The sequence below is a fragment of the Pseudophryne corroboree genome, chromosome 4, assembly GCF_028390025.1.
Source record: "Pseudophryne corroboree isolate aPseCor3 chromosome 4, aPseCor3.hap2, whole genome shotgun sequence".
NCBI lineage: Eukaryota > Metazoa > Chordata > Amphibia > Anura > Myobatrachidae > Pseudophryne > Pseudophryne corroboree.
Genome location: NC_086447.1, coordinates 626,803,508 through 626,811,843, shown reverse-complemented (window position 1 = coordinate 626,811,843; position 8,336 = coordinate 626,803,508). Strand labels below are relative to the sequence as shown.

Genomic DNA, 8,336 nt, shown 5'->3' with positions numbered 1-8,336 from the left:
CCAACCTCTGCAGAGTCTGTAGATGGAACGGACTTTGAAATCAAAGCTATTCTTGACTCTCGTTATCTTCACAAGAATCTACAGTATTTGGGGGTACTGTCACGCGCCATAGGCGGCGTTCACCATGCTTACCCCTGCGTGCCTGCTTGTCTGTGTTGCAGCCTTCGATGGTCCACGGGCTCTCGACGTCTGGCTGGCGCGGCTCCCGGCGGTTCCCCTGGGGCAGGGGCGCCGCCATGACACCCGGCATCACTATAGTGAGCACCAGAACCAACACTCTAATTCCCATCTTTATAACATCTTTACCTAACTCATTTCCACAACTGATGTTCACAACAACTCTGGGCATACCCTCTCCCAATATGGCGCCGCTCTCCGCACCGGGTTACTATGGCGACAGGGAGGCCTTCATTGCGCATGCTTACTAGCGCCGTTTCCCCTGTACTCGCTATCCGATCACGTGCCGCTGACGTCGGCTGGGAAGCGCAGGTAATACGCTCCCATAGACCGCACAGACACACGTATCATCCCCGCCCTCATGCTCAATCAGTCAGTAACCTCCTATTGGCTGCTACTCCAATTAACAGGGTTTTTAAACCCCACACATAGTATGGACATGCGAGATCCCGGAAGTGAACAAGCCCAACGGGCGAAACGCGTTTTCCACGGACCCCGGCAGGAGACTCTTCCATGGAGGACTGCTGGTTACCATTGGCTCCCTGACCCTGACACTATGAGTATCATTTCTAATATCTAAATCTTTATGGTGACATGTGCATAATGCATAAGATATACTTGTGATTATAGCTTTTGGGATTTCCCATTCATATCACAATTTACTAATCCTAATGATTGCAGGTTAACTCACCTTCTGCACACTTTTTTCACCAGATTTACTTAAACAGTGTATCATACTTTCCTCAAATCAACAGTGAATCTTCGTCACTGTACTCATAGGTGCCTATGCACAAAACATATCTGTTATCTTTATTGTGATTCACAAATTCACCTGACGTTTTTTCCTGTGTTATTCATTTTTGCCATACATATAGATATTTTTTCTCTCTTTTTGAGATAACCATTTCATTTCTATCAATATAAACTGATTGTCAAATTCTTTTCCAATCAACAAAATATATATACTTTTTTCTCTCATCCTTACTGACCTACCCTTTTTCAGTGGACTCTCATCCACGATCCAGGGTGTACCATGTCACTGTGTGGCAATTGATTCACCTTGCCTAACGTGGAAAGTAGATCCACATACTAAACAGACCCTATCCTTCTCTATCTTCTTCTCTCACCTTTCTTGTATAGGTGCACTCTCATTGGTAGATAGCCTCTCTACTATCATACCACGCTGTCAATGCCCGATCTCATCCGATCTTGGAAGCCAAACAGCGGTGGGCCAGGTCAGTACCTGAGAGGAGACTCCCTGGGAATACCTGGTGTTGTAGAGTAGGACACTATTCCCCTTCATTTGAAGGGTGGACACCAACAGCAGTATCACCAATATTCACTCCTTCCTTTTCCCCATCTTTATATTCATTTTTGGTTTCTTCTTCATTTTTCTCTTTTCTTCCTTCTGTTTCTACGTCTTCCAATAAACGTTCAGGTATGTGTAAGATATGTTGACAAATTGTGCCATATGAACAACAGGTGACCAGTCATCTGTCCAGTATTGACCCCTTATAGTGGTCTTTCAAAGACATAACATTTGATCTCCCTGCTTGGTCTCATTAACACAGAATTTCTGTGCTGGTCAGGAGAAACGGGTGTCAGACTATCAGGTGTCTGCAGCCTTTCTAATCCTTCTCGTGTGATTAATAGACTAGAACATTCCTAATTTTTCGCATATTTTTCTTACTTGATATAAAAATCTTTTCCTTGGATCTCAGTGGGATATTAACTTTTTAATTTATTGATAAATAAACATATGTTTTAATCATCCTTTCTATTCACATCTGAAGAATTTTTATTTTATTTTCTCAAGAGTGCGCCCACACAAGAGCTTTCTTTCTCTCCAGTTTTCAAGTACATGTACTTTCTAGCTCTGGGTGCACCACCAACAGGGACTGTAATTGAAAGGCTTTCTCTTTCCAACAATTGTCCACATTTGGTTTCTCTCACTTTATCATAATTTATTATATACCGGTGCCAGGTCGCTTTCTCTTCCGTTATGTCTCCTGATACACCTACCCCTATCTCCTCCTCTTCCTCAGATATTTCTCAATCCATGTGGCATGAACTACCATACCCTCAAGTTCCTCAAGACCTAATCCCATCACTAATTCAGCCATTTACAGTCGAAGAGGTTAGAAAGACTATCAAGTCCTTAAAGCCAGCTAAAACGCCTGGACCGGATGGATTCTGCGGGGATTTTTATAAACTATTTATAGAACGTCTCACCCCAATATTAACATCATTTTACAACAATATTCTATCTAATGGTTCACTTACTTTATATTTCAATTCAGCAATAATTAAATTGCTACCAAAGCTGGGAAAAGACCCCGCTCTGCCAGGATTATATAGACCCATCTCATTATTAAATTGTGATTACAAACTTCTCACAAAAATTCTAGCAACTAGGTTAAATCCACTCCTTCCCGCAGTGGTCCATACGGATCAGACAGGATTCATTAAAGGCAGGCATTCAGTCACGAACATTCGCAAAGTACTGGCTACAGTCCAGGCTGAAAGGAAGGGAACAGATGAGTCCGAAGGAAAAATCATCCTTTCCATAGATGCCGAGAAGGCTTTTGATCTAGTACATTGATCGCATCTGTTCCTTACACTAGAACGCTTTGGATTTCCTCCCACCTTCATAGCTTTCCTTAAGACAATTTATTCTTCACCATCTTCCCAAATAGCCTGTAATGGATTCCTTTCCTCCCCATTCCCAATACAGAAAGGAACACGGCAGGGATGTCCCCTTTCACCCCTTTTATTCGCCCTGGCAATCGAACCCCTTGCAATCGCCCTCCGCTTAGCAACACAATTTTCGGGTATACGTATTTCTTCCTCAGAGTTAAAAGTCTCGTTATTTGCAGACGACATGATCCTCTTTATCTACAATCCGATAAAATCCCTCCCAGTAATACTAGACATCATTGCCTCTTTCAGTCCCATCTCAGGATATAAAATAAATATATCCAAGTCAGTAATCCTACCCATCCATCCTATACCTCCCACACTTAGCTCCCATCCTGCCTTGTCCCAATTTCAGATTCAACCCTCACAAGTCACATATCTAGGAGTCCAAATTACTAATAACCCTTCGACACTTTACTCAGCTAACTTTACTCCTCTTCTCTCAAAAATCTTCACTAAATTAGAGTCATGGTCTAAACTTCCGTTATCTTTATTTGGTAGAGCAGCAGTCTTAAAAAGCGTCATCTTTCCAAAAATATACTGTTTCTTACAAATGCTGCCATGTCTTCTTACTAAACATGATATGCGCAATCTGGAAAAAGCTATCTCCTCCTTCCTATGGAATGGTAAGAGATCGAGATTAGCCTTAAAAAAACTCTATAAATCAAAAACCTCCGGTGGCCTAAATCTTCCAAATTTTTATCTATATGCTCTCACCACCCATTTCCGCTATATCGCTGATTGGCTCATGGAAACATCCATCCACACAGCTAAAACTCTAGAACAACATATCTTCCACCCATTCTCTCCCGGAGCGCTCCTCCATACACCAACCAGTCTCATACCTAAGCACATTTTGCATCATATTTTATTTCAAGATACCTATAATAGCTGGATTAAAATAAATAAAACCCTTAAATCCTCTTATACCAGATCCTCATTCATTCCACTCTGGGGTAACCCTAACTTCGCACCATCCATTTCAAACAATACGTTTCACCAATGGTCGGAGAAAGGCCTTAACCTAGCTACAAAATTATTTGACCCAGGAGGTTTCATTCTATCCTTCTCCTCCCTCAAAGACTCCTATAATCTTCCTAACTCCCATTTTTATTTATATCTACAAGCTCGACACTTTGCCCAATCTTTAAAACCAAACAACACAAGGCACACTTTAACCCACCCTCTGGACACATTTCTTAACTCACTCTCCAAGAAAGCCTTTAAATCCAAATCAGTCTATCTTATTCTTACTACACCCCAAAAAGATAATTATCTTGACACACTAACTCGTTCCTGGAGTGCTGATATTCCTTCTATTTCAGGAAACGATCTATTTAACACTCAGACCCCTAAGATAATGAGCATTCTACAGTCAGTATATCTACAAGAAGTTCACTTCAAATCAATACACAGAATATATATAGCTCCTGCCCAAAGAAAGCATATATCAAATTTAGAATCTGGCATATGCCCTAAATGCTCTATGACTAATGCAAAAATGTTTCACTCCTTCTGGGCCTGTGCAAAAAATTTTACATTCTGGCGTAAAGTTTTAGCTTTCCTTAACTCTTCTATTCAAGTGAAACTAGAGCTGAACCCTCTAGCTTGTCTATGTCTAAATTTTGAGAGTTGGAGCCTTCCCACAAAAGATCGCAATCTCACCCCTTTTCTTATTATCACTTTAACTATGGCAAAGAAACTCATTCTTATACACTGGATTGAGAAATCCTCTCCGTCCATCCAAGAACTGAAGCATAAACTCTTACAACTGATCTATTTTGACAAGAGAGCCCTTTTTCTCAATCCCAATGGTCAAGTCAATAAATTTACACAAAGATGGGGAAGATACATCTCCTCTCTTGATGATGAGACTAAAAAATATATTTGGTATAATCTTGCTGTTACTCCCGACAACCCACAACTATAATCTCACCCACTCTTTTGATTGCTGTGCACATATATGCTTGGTAACGTACCATGGCCTTCCTTTCCTCTCGCTTCTCCCCTCCCATACCCCCTTCAATGTCTCTGTCTTTTCCCTTTTTGGTTTTCTTTTCCTTTGTCTCTGTTTATGACACTTAATGCTCGCAATTATTCATGTTACTCCAGTAATATGTAACTCATACAGCTATGATTACTATGGCATTGTACAAATACCTATATATTTGTTTAAAATGTTTACTTCTTGTATAACTCTATGAATGTTCACTTTGCAACGTCATTATACATCAGTCCACATGGACAATTTTGTTTATAGCTCTCTCTAGTAGTATTATATAATGCTTATAAATGTTAAAATGAATAAAAATCTTTAACCAAAAAAAACATCACTCACAAGTTCTTCAGTCACTATTATCTTGTACCAACACTCACAAGAACTTCTTTTCCTGGAATCTTTAACATTGCTTACAAGTTCTCTTATAGGCCTGGACATTTCCCCCATACGTTCCTTCTCTGCTATGTGACATTGTGTTGCTCCCTTCCTGCAATAAATTTCTTTAATATTTTCACCAAGCTTTACTGTCTGAGTCCTGTATGAGGAAGACCTATATCAAGCCATCCCTGTTCTGACCCAACTGTGGTTCCTCTCCCCTACCATCGGGAGAACCCAGAGTTCACAACACCCCCAACCTAGGTCAGTGACAGTGAGAAGTTTGCAGCCATCAGAGGAGTGAAATTCTGGCTTTCGTCGATAGGCGTATCTGCTGGTGCATGTGAATATGTGATCCCAACCATTTGTCCAGGAGATCCAGTTGGAAGGCCGTGCATGCAATCTTACGTACTGTAGAGCCTCGTAGGAGGCAACCATCTTCCCCAGAAGGCGAAGGCACTGATAAACCGATACCCGGGCTGGCTTCAGGACATCCAGGACCATTGATTGGATCACCAATGCTTTCTCCACCTGTAGAAACACCCTCTGCACTTCCGTGTCTAGAATCATCCCCAGGAAGGGCAGTCTCCTTGTCGGCTCCAAATGTGACTTTGGAAGGTTCAGGATCCACCCATGATCCCGGAGTAGTCGAGTTGAAAGAGCAATGCTCTATAACAGCTTCTCCCTGGAAGATGCTTTTATCAGCAGATCGTCCAGATATGGAATTATGTTCACTCCCTGCTTGCGGAGGAGTAGCATCATCTCTGCCATGACCTTGGTGAACACCTTCGATGCTGTGGAGAGGCCAAATGGCATCGCCTAGTCACAGTCCAGCAGCGCAAATCTTAGATAAGCCTGGTGAGGCAGCCAGATCGGAATGTGAAGGTACGCATACTTGATATCCACAGATACCAGGAATTCCCCCTCCTCCAGACCTGAGATCACCGCTCTCAGAGACTCCATCTTAAATTTGAATTTACTCAAGTAGGGGTTCAAGGACTTTAGGTTTAATATAGATCTTACCGAACCGTCCGGTTTCTGTACCACAAACAGGTTTGAGTAATAACCCTTGTGTTTTAAATGAGGTGGAACTGGAATAATAACATTTGTTTGAACCAATTTTTGAATGGCTTCCTGTAGGATAGCACTTTCTATCAGCGAAGCTGGTAAGCCTGATTTGAAGAATCTGTGAGGTGGGAGTTCTTGAAACTCCAGTCTGTACCCCTGGGCAACAATATCTCTTACCCAGTGGTCCAGGCATGATGACACCCAGATGTGACTGAATTTTTTTTGTCTCGCTCCCACCTGCCCAATCACTGGGCTGGGAGGTCTACCCTCATGCTGAAGATTTTGAGGAAGCAGAACTGGTTTCTGTTCCTGAGAACCTGTTGGTGCAGATTTTCTGGATTTTCCCCGACCACCCCTAAAGAAAGTAGAAGGGGGTTTGAACTTTTTAACTTTTGTGTTCCAAAAGGACAGCAGTGTAGACATAGGATAATATTTCCTAGTCGGTGGTTTTGCTGAGGGAAGAAAGGTTTACTTACCCGCAGTTGCCATGGAGATCAACGCATCCAATGCATCCCCAAACAGACCTGTGAAGGGTAGGTTCGCCACACTTTTCTTGGATTCCGCATCCGCATTCCATTGGCATAGCCAGACTCCCCTGCATGCCAAGACCACCATGAAAGTAGCCCTCACGTTCAGCATGCCAAGGTCCTTCATGGCCTCCACCATGAAACCTGCAGTATCCTGTATGTGACGCAAAAGTAATTCAATGTCACTTCTATCCATAGTATCTAAGTCCTCTAGTAATGTGCCTGACCACTTTACTATGGCTTTAGAAATCCATGCACAAGCAATAGTGGGCCGCAAAGCAATGCCAGTAGCTGTGTATAGTGATTTGAGCATAGTCTCAATCTTACGGTCAGCCTCTTTAAAGGCAGTTGAACCAGGGACAGGTAAAACCACCGCTTTAGAAAATCTAGATATAGAAGCGTCTACTATAGATTGGTTTTCCCACTTCTTTCTACCCTCTTCAGGGAAAGGGAAAGCAATGATAATTCTTTTAGGGATCTGGAATTTTTTCTCTGGGTTCTCCCAGGATTTTTCAAATAAACAGTTTAATTCTTTAGAAGCAGGGAAGGTAAGCGAGGATTTCTTATTTTTGGTAAAATAAGATTCCTCTGCCTGCTCAGGAACCTTCTCCGAAATATGTAAAACATTCCTAATGGCTTCAATCATCAGCTGCACCCCTTTCGCAAGGGATGCATCTCCCCCCTGCATATCCCCATTACCGTCCCCTGTATCAGAGTCGGTATCAGTGTCAACTTGCATTATCTGGGCAAGTGTACATTTTTTCTGGTATGTAGGTGGGGCTTTAGATGAAGTAGCGAGAGCTGAATACTTCAAACCCTCTACAGATTTTCTCAAAAACTGCGTCTCATTCTCAGTATGTGACATCCTTGCTGAAATCTGGGATATCATTCCCCTTAAAGAATCCATCCATGGGGGTCGGATTCAGAAGGCTGAGAAAGCACATTGCAGTCCTGAGTACATGGAATAGACTCTTCAGGAGAAGATACAAACTCTGCAGCACAGGACACAGAGTCCTTAGACATGGTAATGTGGGTATATACACTTACACACACACAGGAAATTGTCAGCCACAGTTTCCCCCAGAGTAACTTCAGAGAGTCACAGAGTATAAGGCCAGCCACACAGTGCCCCGGTAGGCAGTTATTATGATAAAAGCCTAGCACTGACTGAATTAACCTTAATAGGGTAACTAGTACTATATCACCCCCCCCCCCCCACACACACACACACACACACTGTCTATAACACCCTGGTACCGCAGAGGTTTTTCAGGAGTTATGTGGAGGGCAGCGCTCCCTTTCTATTCCTATGATCTGCAGGGAGAAAATGGCACTGGTGAGTGCTGGATCTGCTCTGAGGAGAAGCCCCTTGTAATGTCGCACGGCTTCCCGCACTAATTGTTTATACTGGCCTAAGGAATTAGGTGCTTACAGCAAGGATTAGCCCCTGTTAGCTGTGTGACCAGTGTAGGGTATTCGCGCTGGCTCAGGAT

At 42.6% G+C, this 8,336-nt stretch overlaps 1 pseudogene; it reads left to right on the top strand.

Moving 5' to 3' along the window:
* Window positions 1-1,342: 1,342 nt before the first annotated feature.
* On the top strand, window positions 1,343-1,460 carry LOC134913135 (5S ribosomal RNA; annotated as a pseudogene).
* The last annotated feature ends 6,876 nt before the right edge of the window (window positions 1,461-8,336 follow it).